Genomic DNA, 11901 nt, shown 5'->3' on the forward strand with positions numbered 1-11901 from the left:
TCGGGGCTTCATTCCATGCGACACCACACAAGCAACATTTCCAGGACTACACCAAAGGTAATTTTGGGTATGTATACTTGGGAGATGATGAAGCTTGTGAGATTGTCGGCAAAGGTACAATTTCTGTCAAAACTGCTAACGGAAATGAATGGAAGCTTAAAGATGTTAGGCATGTTCCTTCTCTTCGCAAAAATTTGATCTCTACAGGACAATTGGACGATGAAGGTCACAACATTGCATTCGGAAACAAACGGTGGAAGATCTCAAAGGGATCTTTGATGGTTGCCAAGGGTGAAAAAGTCGGTACACTTTACTTGTGTACTGTTAGCACGCAACCTTCAGCTTGTGCAGCAACTACAGAAGTTGACAGTGCGGTGTGGCACTACCGACTTGGGCATATGAGTGCCAAAGGAATGCAAATCCTTCAAACAAAGAAGCTTCTACCAGGTTTGAAAGAAGTGGACTTAGAGTTCTGTGAAGATTGTGTTTATGGTAAACAAAAGAGGGTAAAATTTCAAAAATCAGGAAATGAAAGAAAAAATAAAAAACTTGAGTTGGTTCATTCTGATGTTTGGGGGTCCTGCAAGTACACCATCACTTGGTGGCTCATTGTACTATGTAACATTCATAGACGATGCGACTAGAAAAACATGGGTTTATGTCATGAAGAATAAATCCGATGTATTTTCCATATTTCAAAGGTGAAAAGCCTTTGTGGAGAATGAAACAGGTACCAAGGTTAAATGCCTCAGATCCGACAATGGAGGCGAATATTGCAGCCAAGCTTTTGAAAGCTTTTGTGCTAGCAATGGCATTTGGAAGCAAAGGACACCTCAACAAAATGGGATTTCGGAAAGGATGAACAGGACAATCATGGAACGAGCACAACGCATGCTGCTACATGTAGGCCTACCGCTTGAGCTTTGGGCGGAAGCTGTAAGTACGTCTGTGTACTTAATCAATCGGTCACCCTCAACGGCATTGGATGGGGGAGTTCCAGAAGAGGCATGGAGAGGTAAACCGGTGAATTATGCATTTCTCAAAGTGTTTGGGTGTGAAGCTTTCATGCACATAGATAGAAGCCTAAGATCAAAGTTAGATGCAAAGTCCAAAAAGTGTTTCTTCATTGGCTATGGAGAAGGAGACTTTGGGTATCGCCTATGGAACCCTGAAGATGGTAAAATCTTAAGGAGTAGGGATGTAATTTCTAACGAACAAAATATGTACAAAGATTACTTGGAAAGAAAACAAACAAAAGAAACAGGTGATGAGTACATGGAGCTTGAGGACGGTGAAGACTCAAGGACTACAAACGGTGACAATGTGCAACAACGTCAACCAAATGAGGAGCCTCAACCTATTCCCCGAAGATCTACAAGAGCAAGTAGACCTCCAGAAAGTTTTGTTCCTTCCTTCAACCATCTCTTGATCTCAGATTCTGGAGAGTCGGAATCATATGAAGAAGCTATGCAACATGAATCCAAAGAAGAATGGACGAAGAGCATGCAAGTGGAGATGGACTCACTACATCGCAACCAAACATGGGAGTTGGTTGAGTTGCCTAAAGGTAAGCGGGCACTTCAAAACAAATGGGTGTACAAGCTAAAGGAAGAAGAAGGTGGGAAGAAAAGGTACAAGTCTAGGCTTGTGGTAAAAGGTTTTTCTCAAAAGAAAGGTATTGACTTCAATGAAATATTTTCTCCTGTTGTAAAAATGAACTCAATTAGACTTGTCTTAAGCCTTGTGGCTGCTCATGATCTAAATCTCGAGCAAATGGATGTAAATACGGCATTCCCTCACGGTGACTTAGAGGAGGAAATCTACATGCTTCAACCAAAGGGGTATGAAGTAAAAGGTAAGGAGAAAATGGTTTGCAGATTAAAGAAGAGCTTGTATGGTTTAAAGCAAGCATCAAGACAATGGTACTTGAAGTTTGATCGATGGATGTTGGATCATGGATTCACAAGATGCAACTCGGATCACTGCGTCTACACGGAGAATTTGGGAGATGGGAAATTCATCATCCTAATGTTGTATGTTGATGACATGTTGATTGCAAGTGCTAACATGCAGGACATCAAAGACCTAAAAGAGGAGCTGTCCAAATCTTTTTCAATGAAAGATTTAGGTGCTGCAAAGAGGATACTTGGTATGAAAATATCAAGGGACAGGACGAAGAAGACAATAAAGCTATCTCAAGAAGATTACATCAAGAAGGTACTAGAAAGGTTTGCAATGCAAAATGCAAAACCAGTTTCTACACCTTTGGCTGGTCATTTTAAACTAACGAGGGATATGTGTCCAAAGACACAAGAGGAGATAGCCTATATGTCTAAAGTTCCATATGCTGCAGCGGTAGGTTCTCTAATGTATGCTATGGTCTGGACAAGGCCAAACATTGCACATGCAGTGGGAGTTGTGAGTAGGTTCATGGACAACCCAGGTAAAGAGCATTGGAAAGCTGTGAAGTGGATACTTAGGTATCTAAAAGGGACAACAACAAATGCTTTGTATTTTGGAGGAACTGATATTTTTCTAGAAGGGTATGCTGATGCAGATATGGCAGGTGACAAAGATACTCGAAGGAGCACTACTTGCTATGTGTTCACGGTTGGAGGCACAGCAGTAAGCTGGGCTTCAAAGCTGCAGAAAATGGTTTCACTTTCTACTACAGAAGCAGAGTATGTAGCAATGACGGTGGCAAGCAAAGAAATTCTGTGACTTCACAGATTCTTAGAAGAGCTTGGATTCAAACAAGACAATTGTGTCTTGTACAGTGATAGCCAAAGCGCTATCCATCTTGCGAAGAACTCAGTCTTTCATTCAAGGACAAAGCACATTGAGGTGAGATATCACTTCATACGCACTCTTTTGGAAGAGGGACAACTAAAGCTAGGAAAGGTGCATACAAGTGAAAATCCTGCAGACATGTTTACAAAGGTGGTCAACAAGGAGAAGTTGAGCTTTTGCTCATCTTCAATCGGCATTCAAGGATAAGAAGCCAGAATGGAAAGCAGTCAAGGGTTTGGTTTGGAGATCAGTCTCCAAGTGGGAGATTGTTAAGTATGGAGCCTGATTTACCCTTGTAATTTTCTGTGATAAAAGCGCACATTTGTAAGGCCCCCATTATGAGGAGAAGCCATCGTGCGTGAAGGAAAATCACTCACCGGAAACCAAAATTTTCACGGACAAGAATCAGGGGCAATTTTCACCGGAATATTCTTTTTCGCCGGAATATTATGGCCGGACGGCGGCCGGAAAGTGGTCAGAAAACAACCGGTCGGTTGGCCGGTGGCCGGTAGTCAATGGCCGGTGGATGGTGGTCGGAAGTCAATGGCCGGTGGCCGGTGGCCGAATTCAAAAGCGGACTTGTCTTCTCAAGGGCGGCCACACATGGGCGGATTGGAGGGTCCGATTTGGACTTATTCGCACAAGGGCGGCCACACATGGGCGGATTGGAGGGTCCGATTTGGACTTATTCGCACAAGGGCAACTACACATGGCTGTCTCTCATAAGAGAGGGCAGCCCTTTTGGCCTATAAAAGGAGGCCATTTCTACACACATTTCATAGTGTGAAGTTGATGCAACAAGGTGAGTGTGAGGTGGTGAGAGTGAAGCAAGGCGGGAGCTCCATTAAGGGTATAATCCCTTTGTAAACTACTTCTTGTTTTGAAGTACTAAAGCCATTGAGTGGCTGCTTTCCCGTGGACGTAGCCCACATTGGGTGAACCACGTATATCGTGTGTACTCTCTCTCTCTCTCTCTCTACTCTATAATCTCGCGTATATAAATCTGTCTCTCTCCATTAAGTAATCTACTCAATTATCTATTTAGCTACGTCTTATTTCCTAACAGGTGGACCAGCAGATTTTCATCCATTGTGACAACCTCAGCAGCATGCAGTTGGCTAGGAACCCAGTGTTCCATGCCAGGACCAAACACATAGAGGTCCATTACCACTATGTTCGAGAGCGAGTGTTGGCGGGCGACATCGACTTGGTCTATGTCAGCACAGAGGAGAAGATAGCGGATATCTTTACCAAGGCCCTTGGAGCTGAGAAGCTTCGACGTTTCTGGACTATGCTTGGACTCTGCGACATGCAGAGCTCGAGGGGGAGTGTTGAGATGTCGAGCTCTACACCTTGAGCTGGCATCCACTACGGGTCTTGGCCGCTTACGGCATTTACTCACTGGCGCGTTAGGTGACCGACACAGAGGATCTCTGCCAGTGATTCTACAGCTGGACTACACTTATAGTGCCAGCCTAGTACGCTTCTAGCGAGTTCACACTTAGTGACCGCATGTACATATGTGCTACTTTTCAGCTTTAGCACTTAGTCATTTTGTACTCTCTATTCTGTGAAGAAGAAGAAGAAGCTTTCCATCTCTGTGTGCTTTGTGCTTGGCTTGTGTAGCTCTCTTGCATCCTCATTCTTTACATTGATACCTACTTAAAGCCAACTAATAGACCAAAGTCAAAGAGAAGAACAAGGTACTAGAAGTTTGAAAAAATTATAGCCTCTAAATTGGCAATGTCACAACTTCATAAATTTTTTGCATTGTTAGAAACTCAAATGACAAGATGCAAACATGTAACTGTGGCAATCATAGATAAAAGGAAGTAGTACACCTGATATAATGGAGAACATCCATTGTAACATGTAAACATCCATTGTCATTGTTCTTTGAAGGCATCCTTGTGTAGTCAGAAACTGCACAATAGTCACTACCAAACATCCACTTTCCAGAGGCACATCAGTGGGAAGAGGTACCAACCCTTATTGAACACAATTAAACAACATAGAAACCCTAACCTAATTATTTTCACTCCCCCTAAAGAGTCAAGGGAATAGGATATTGTAGAGATTGGGGGGGAACCCTAAGGCTAAACCCCTATCCTCGTCATCGAGAAAAACAAAGTCATCATCCGTGAGACCATATGTGACATCCGTGTAATCATGTAAATTGTCTTCATCATTAGGGGTACCAATGTTTACTAAGAAGGTCACTAGATGTCTATAGTCATCTTGGTCAAAAGGGTAGGCTTGTGCAATGGGAGAAATGCTCTCTACTAAGTATGGATCAGTCGTGGTCAAGCTCTACGTATCAGCCATTCTAGCTCATCAAAATTTCTCTCACATGCTAGCGTATCCCTAAATCCCATTCAAAGTCAAGCACTGGAAAGACCATGTGAAACACTTGTGCAAAGTAACGAGGGTACCTCTCACCCAAGGTAGAAGTGGATGACTCTAGTGTACTAGCCATATCTATATACACAAATAGATGATGGTTAGAGTGCAAATATTACAAGGGTCATGTCAAAAGGTCATGTCCTTGCATCATGTGTTTTTATGATTTTGTGTTATGTAGAGAACTTGTAAGTTTCCATATTATTGTTTGGTGGCTCTTGCTCTTTTACTTTTTTATCTTGTTTTGGTGGCTTTGTATATATATTCCCTAAGATTGGGAGATTGAGAGGTCAGGGAGGAAGGTTGAGAGGGAAGCAATCATACCTTTTGGAATGATGTCGTCACCTTTTGAAACCAATTGTTCCAAGTTGTTATGGGTGAAGACTTTGACAAATAGTTTTTGTCCACCCTAGGCATTTCATCTAGTTGCAAGGGTGGTAAGGTACTCTCCCATGATTTTATTTGCAACGTTGTTGTAGGTGGTGAACTTACAACGGGAGGTGCAAACTCTTCCTTGTTTGTATGGATATGTACAATGGTAGGTGGAGGTTGTTTTGAAGCTTCTATTTCCATATAGGAACTACATGAAGAGCAAGAAGCTTCATTTAACTTCCCTATTCCTGAGCTAGGTGGAACAAATTGTTCTTTCTTCGGTACCCAAACTAGCTCTGGAGCGGGTGTGTACCATTCCGTGACTTTTTCCTTTCCGCAATCTTCAATTTGTTTTGGAGCTACAGGATTGGGCTCACATAGGCCAGGTGACAAGTAAGAGCACAATTGAAGATTTGATCATTTCCTTCATAGTAGCCTTGGGCTTCTAGCAGTTTTTTAGGAATCCAACGCAACGTTTCTTTACATTTCTTGGGGCAAGTGGAACGTCTCTTACCAGGCTCGTGTATTTTAGCACTAGCTATGGTTGTTAAAGAAGCTTTAGGGATCCAATTGTATGTTTTCTTTGTTATATTAGGATGGGTCTTATGTATCTCAATCTTTACTTCAACTACAACAATTGAAGCTCTAGAGAGTTGGGCTATGGGGACATATGGTTCAACCTCTTGGACATGCAATGTTTTAGGTTTTATTTCCTTAAGAGGCAATATCTCAGGGACTATGGCTTGAGTGGTAGGGCTAAGAGTTGGTTTCTGCGTTGTGACACCCCCAGTCCCCCAATCAATAGTGCATTTGGTGGATATCATCCACGTGCGTCCTAGGTTTATATTACCGTCCATAGTTCCAGCAGGCATGACCAAAAGTCTTGAGATACAACCCCATTGTCATAACTAACAGAAGTGTACCAGATTCCAAAAACCGCAGTTTTTTTCTTGTTTTGACACCCTTGACTTGGATAACACTCTTAGATAGAGGTGGCTTCCCTAACTGACACCACACCCCATATGATAGCAGATTATACTTAGAACCCGTGTCTAATAAGGCGTTATATAGCAATTTTCCATAGGTGCTATTTAGCTCAATAGGGTATCGTAGAGGTGTGTTAGAGTCCAACCAATCATCGTCTGTTTCAATGTGGAATGCATGTGTAACTCCAAGGTTGGCCTCTCATTGGCGTCTTATGCGTTGTTGTCATCTTTAGCCCCAGCTTGAGCTTGTATCTTCTTCAATTCTGTTTGTGCCTTGGCTGTGTTTTTTTGATGGATGGCATGTAGCTCCTCTTGGATTAAAGGATCATAGTATCTTTTAAATTTTCTCCCATTGAGAAATCCAATGGTTTCAACTCCATCAAGAGTCTCCACACGAATGGTTCCTTGTAGGGTGAGTTCACATACTCTATATGGTCCTTTTCTTGCATATTTCAACTTTTTCTTGATGTTACGCACTCCATGCATAAGGACTTTATCACCAACATTGATATCTTTCTTCTTTACATGGCGGTCAAACCATTTCTTCCTCCTATCTTTCTCCACAAGTGCGTTTTGCACAGTCAATTGTCTTTCTACAGCAAGTTATGAAAAATGACAACAAAATCATGCAAACGACAACTCAAGTCCAATTTTTCAAAACATGATAAAAGGGCCACGTTTTGAAGATTATTTGAAAAAATACCATATTATTTTATGACTTACTTTAAATTTTTTTTAAAAAATACCCACTTTTAGACATTATAAAATTCACTTAAGCACTGAAATTAAAAAAACTTTTAAAAAATCACTCCATTTAAGGGATTCTAAAACCTTCACACTTCATTAATGATTCCAAGACAAAATAAATTACAATAATTGAAAAGGAGAAAAATTCCCCTTGTAATGTCTAGGAGAGATTGTCGACCTTTTGCTTCAACATCTCAATGGTTGTTCTGCATAAGTGACCAGATTTCTTTAAGTCAAGCCCATACACAAGGACTTCTACATCCTCTAGATTAAGTGTGTCCACACGATGAGAACTTCTTGAATTTTTTTTTCTTTTTGCTTGGTTTCACCATCTCAGGATCATATTTTCCTTTCAATGGATCTTCTGCAGTTGTTCGGTACCGATGCACTTCCATGCCATTCAATTCATCGTGCTCTTTGAAAACTTTTGTGACTTTTGCAAGCCAAAAGGATTATCAATTTCGTCGTTTGTGGCAAGAACTGGAATCATTGTGCCCTCTTTTATCTCATTTACATCTCCTTCCCACATTTCTCTCTCCTGTTGTTGACGTTTTGTGCTCTTCCTTGGGCCAGCATACATCTCCCTTGTTTCTCCATGAATAAGAGATAACAAATCTGCTGAAATTTACACATTGTTTACACCACTAGCCACAACATTACCACTCCTTTCGCAAAGACCACCATGGTGCCATGCAAATGCATGCTCAAGCTGAAATGTGTCATCCTTGAGCTCTTCAACCAGCTTCACCTGCTTTGTTAAAAAACTCTCCCACCATTTTAGAGAGCTTGCTGGGAAATACACATGTGCACCATGTATTGTCTCCTTGATCTCATTTAGGCATTGTAGAGGATCAATAGGGCGGTTTTCCCTCTCAACTTTTTGTGTCTCACTTGTTGTAAAGAGCAACATGTACTTTGCTCGTTGAATTTCACAATCAGGAACAAACAATAAGAACTTCAAGCCCTCCGCTGGCAGCCAATCTTCAGAGTTTGAGTATTTTTTACACCACATGAGAGTCTGTTCCTCTACTTGCTTGATTCTAGATTGATGTTGAAAACTATGATCATTGAGATGTGCAAATGATGGCATGTTAGTGGCGGCACCAATCAAAAAAGACCTAAAATCATATGTTTCTTCCACAATTTTAATGGAGGGCTTGGGAACATAGGCATCTTCCAGCAAGACACAAATTTGTGGAAGGTCAAATGCACTTTTCTTTGCCAACTTGACCAAGAACCTGCTAAACATTGTCAATTTGTTCATGTGTGTGTCCCACTAGTAAAAACCCAAGCTTCACTTTTTTGAATATCTTCCTTTGCACTAGCATATTCAAGTATGCAAGGAGAACTTGGTTTTTATTTTCTCTACTAGTGTTATCAAGCTGTAAGTAGAGGACATGTGGTAGTTCACCTTGCCATTCTTCAATGATGTTCTGAATGATGGTGATTGTCAAATTAGGATCATTATAAATATTTGGAAAATTAATAAAGATCTTGGATGACATGACACCATTGAAAACTAAGGCTCCAACAACATGGATCTGGATGAAGTTTTCCTCTTTGAGATTCTTTGGAGGACGCATAAAAAGTGGCAACATTGTTTTCTTTTGATCCATGCCATCGATGACTAGGCCTAGATATTTGTCTTTCTTCTCTAAACGCTTTTCCCTGTGCTTTGCTAGCTTTTGGCGCTCTGTACTTTGTTTCTCCCTATGAATTTTCAATGCTTGTAGAATGGGCACTATAAAAGAGTTTGAAGAGTGTTAGATTTTGAAATTTTTGAGAGACGTAATTTATTTTGACTAACCAAACTAAAATAACTTACATTTCTCCTCCGTAGTCTTTGTTGTGTCTCGCTTTGCTTTTAACTCTGCACTGCATATCTGCCAAACACCCATCCTGCTCTTCTTGGGAATTTTAACATGATGAAATTCTTGTCTCCAAATTCGCAAGAAAGATGGTAGCGAAACAGTGGAGTTTAGACTATCTTTTGGTGACTCCACATATAAATTGTATACCTCTCGCTTAGTAAAGTTGTCGGGTAGATGTGTGAAGTTTGAGTAAGGTAGCACTTCTCCATTAAAGGTGATGAAATTTCCCAACCATTGTTTGAGGAAACAATATTGGGGGGTTTCATGTGTGCTAAATGCTAAAGAAACACTTTCTTGGCTCACATTCAATATGATTTTTTAGATTCTCAAATTGCTTATGCCAAATACCTTTAGGAAACTCGCTCTGCAAACAGCAACATTCGATACAGCCTATTCTGTTGAGGAGGTGGAGCAACGTATACATGACCTCAAGAATACATTCTGAGGACCCCTCTTTAAGTTGAAAAAATTGTTACGCTCTTGTTGGATTTTCTGAAACCCTAAGCTTCTCAAACAGTTTTTGGCACAACAAAACTCTCTAGATGTTTCTCGAACTTCTCGCCTTGAAAGAAGTCGTTGTTTTCTCTGACCTCTTACCCCTTGAGTCCGTCGTTGCTCATGGTATGTGTTGTTAACTGCTTCATTCCCATGAAGATGCTGTAGTTCTTCTTCGACCACATCAAATGAAACTCTTCTTGAGAACCGTTTAGAAATTGGAGTTCCCTCACTAGCAAGAAAAGTTGTGTTTATAGAAGGTGTTAGTGACATAGAAGGACAAAATGGTTCTACATTACTAGGACTACTTAGAAGCTCCATTTCGTAGAGTGTGACAAACAAAATGAAGCAACTTGCATGATTATAGCTCTAAAGGGAGACTTAATAGGGGGTTTTTAATCAAATTTATTTTTAAAAGCAATAAAAATATACTATATTAAAAAGTAAGAGGCTTTAAAAGGGGACAAAGGTCTCATTTTTCACATGCAGAAGTTGTATTCCAAGCTCTAGAGCACTCATCACACTTGCTTGTAATTGTGCTTCTTTTTAACAATTCCGTTTTCAAGGTAAGCAAGAATTTTAGGATTATTCAATATTTGGAGGATTAATTCAAAGGTTTTAGTATGTTTAAGTTTTTAAAATTCTTGAATTTTATGTATTGACGTTTTCAGGTTAAATTGTAGAAAATTTGAAAAACAACTAGGTCATTTAAAAATTTTAAGTGCTAAAACAAACTGTGTTTTTTAATAATTAATTTTTTCAAAAGATGAAGCACAATATAATGACTAAAATCTAAAGTGGAACAAAAATTTGGATTCCAAAATCCTATTGTTTATTTTCATAAAATAACAAACTTTTAGAATATTTTCAGTTAAAAAAACTAAATTGTACAAAAAGACATGTCTTACTGGTTCAATTTTTTCAACAAAGACAAGAGTAGTATAACTTCTTCTGGAATTGAAGCCTATGATAAAGTTGGATTCTAGAATCCAACTTTTAAGGCCAATATTGCATGTAAAATGCAACTTGTCAATCAAAGTGGATTCTGGAATCCAACTTTGTGCAATCTTTGGTGTTATGATTGCAAATTTTTAGAAACATGGATTTTAGAATCCAATTTTGAGTTTTAGGAATCCAATTCTAGAATTTAAGTCCACGAAAAAGTGGATGCTGGAATCCAAATTTTTGCAAAGTGGATTCCAGAATCCGGTTTTATGAATGAAGTGGATTCCAGAATCCGAATTTTTGTAAAACTGAATTCCAGAATTCGTTTTTACGGAGATTGTGGATTCTAGAAACCGTTTTTACGTAGATTGTGGATTCCAAAATCCGTTTTTACCAAGACTCTGGTCTCCAAAATCCGTTTTTGCAAAAATTCTGGATTTCAGAATCCGTTTTTACAGAGACTGCGGATTCCACAATCCGTTTTTTTTTAAAAAGGATTCTGGAATCCAAAAACTACAACGTTTAAAGCAAAAGAACGTACACAAACAAACCCCTCTAGCAAACGTGACAAGACAAGAGAAGCAGTAGCGTCTAGAGCCACAAACAGGTAAAAAGGTACACAATTGGTTTTTTTTATTATTAAAAGCCATGCACAAATGATGAAAAAGAGAGAGCTTTGGTGGTGCGCAGATGGCAAAAACAACAACAGGAGGACGACTGTCTCAATTTATTTTTTCAGAACGAACATGCACATGTCAGATCCATCATGCCATCAAAACATGTCAGATCCATCATGCCATCAAAACATTGTCGGCCTCGACACACGTCGCAGCCCCAAAGCCGCAGCATGCACTCGTCGTCGTCGTGTTGTCATTTTTGCTCTTCTAACATTTACCAATATGCTCCATTGTTATGTCCCCTTCGTGCTTCTTTGGTATTCCAAATGGAGTCTAGAATCCACTTGAGTCTAGACGTGTTTGTAAAAATATTTGTTTCTTTATCCTTACTGTACATACTCTGAAGTTCCAAACCATCGTTTTTTTTAACTTTCTACTAAGTTCTAGATAGCACACAACACTTTCCTGTATATGGAGATTCCACAATCCTAAACTCTTATCTTGTTGCATCTCATGGATTCTAAATTACATTTCACTCTTGATATGACTACAAGAGGCTCTTTATAAACCCAGATCTACACCTTTTATTTCATTGTTTGGCATCATAACACATTCTTATACTTTATTTTGTCTATATGCTAATATTTCTTTGTCATGATTGTGTCTTTTTTGAAGGTC

General features: G+C 39.7%; 1 pseudogene; it reads right to left on the bottom strand.

Annotated features, from left to right (window-relative positions):
- Window positions 1–7695: 7695 nt before the first annotated feature.
- Window positions 7696–8544, bottom strand: LOC147444638 (uncharacterized; annotated as a pseudogene).
- Between the last annotated feature and the right edge of the window lie 3357 nt (window positions 8545–11901).

This window comes from Adiantum capillus-veneris, chromosome 13 (assembly GCF_014529385.1).
Source record: "Adiantum capillus-veneris isolate H3 chromosome 13, ASM1452938v2, whole genome shotgun sequence".
Taxonomy (NCBI): Eukaryota; Viridiplantae; Streptophyta; class Polypodiopsida; order Polypodiales; family Pteridaceae; genus Adiantum; species Adiantum capillus-veneris.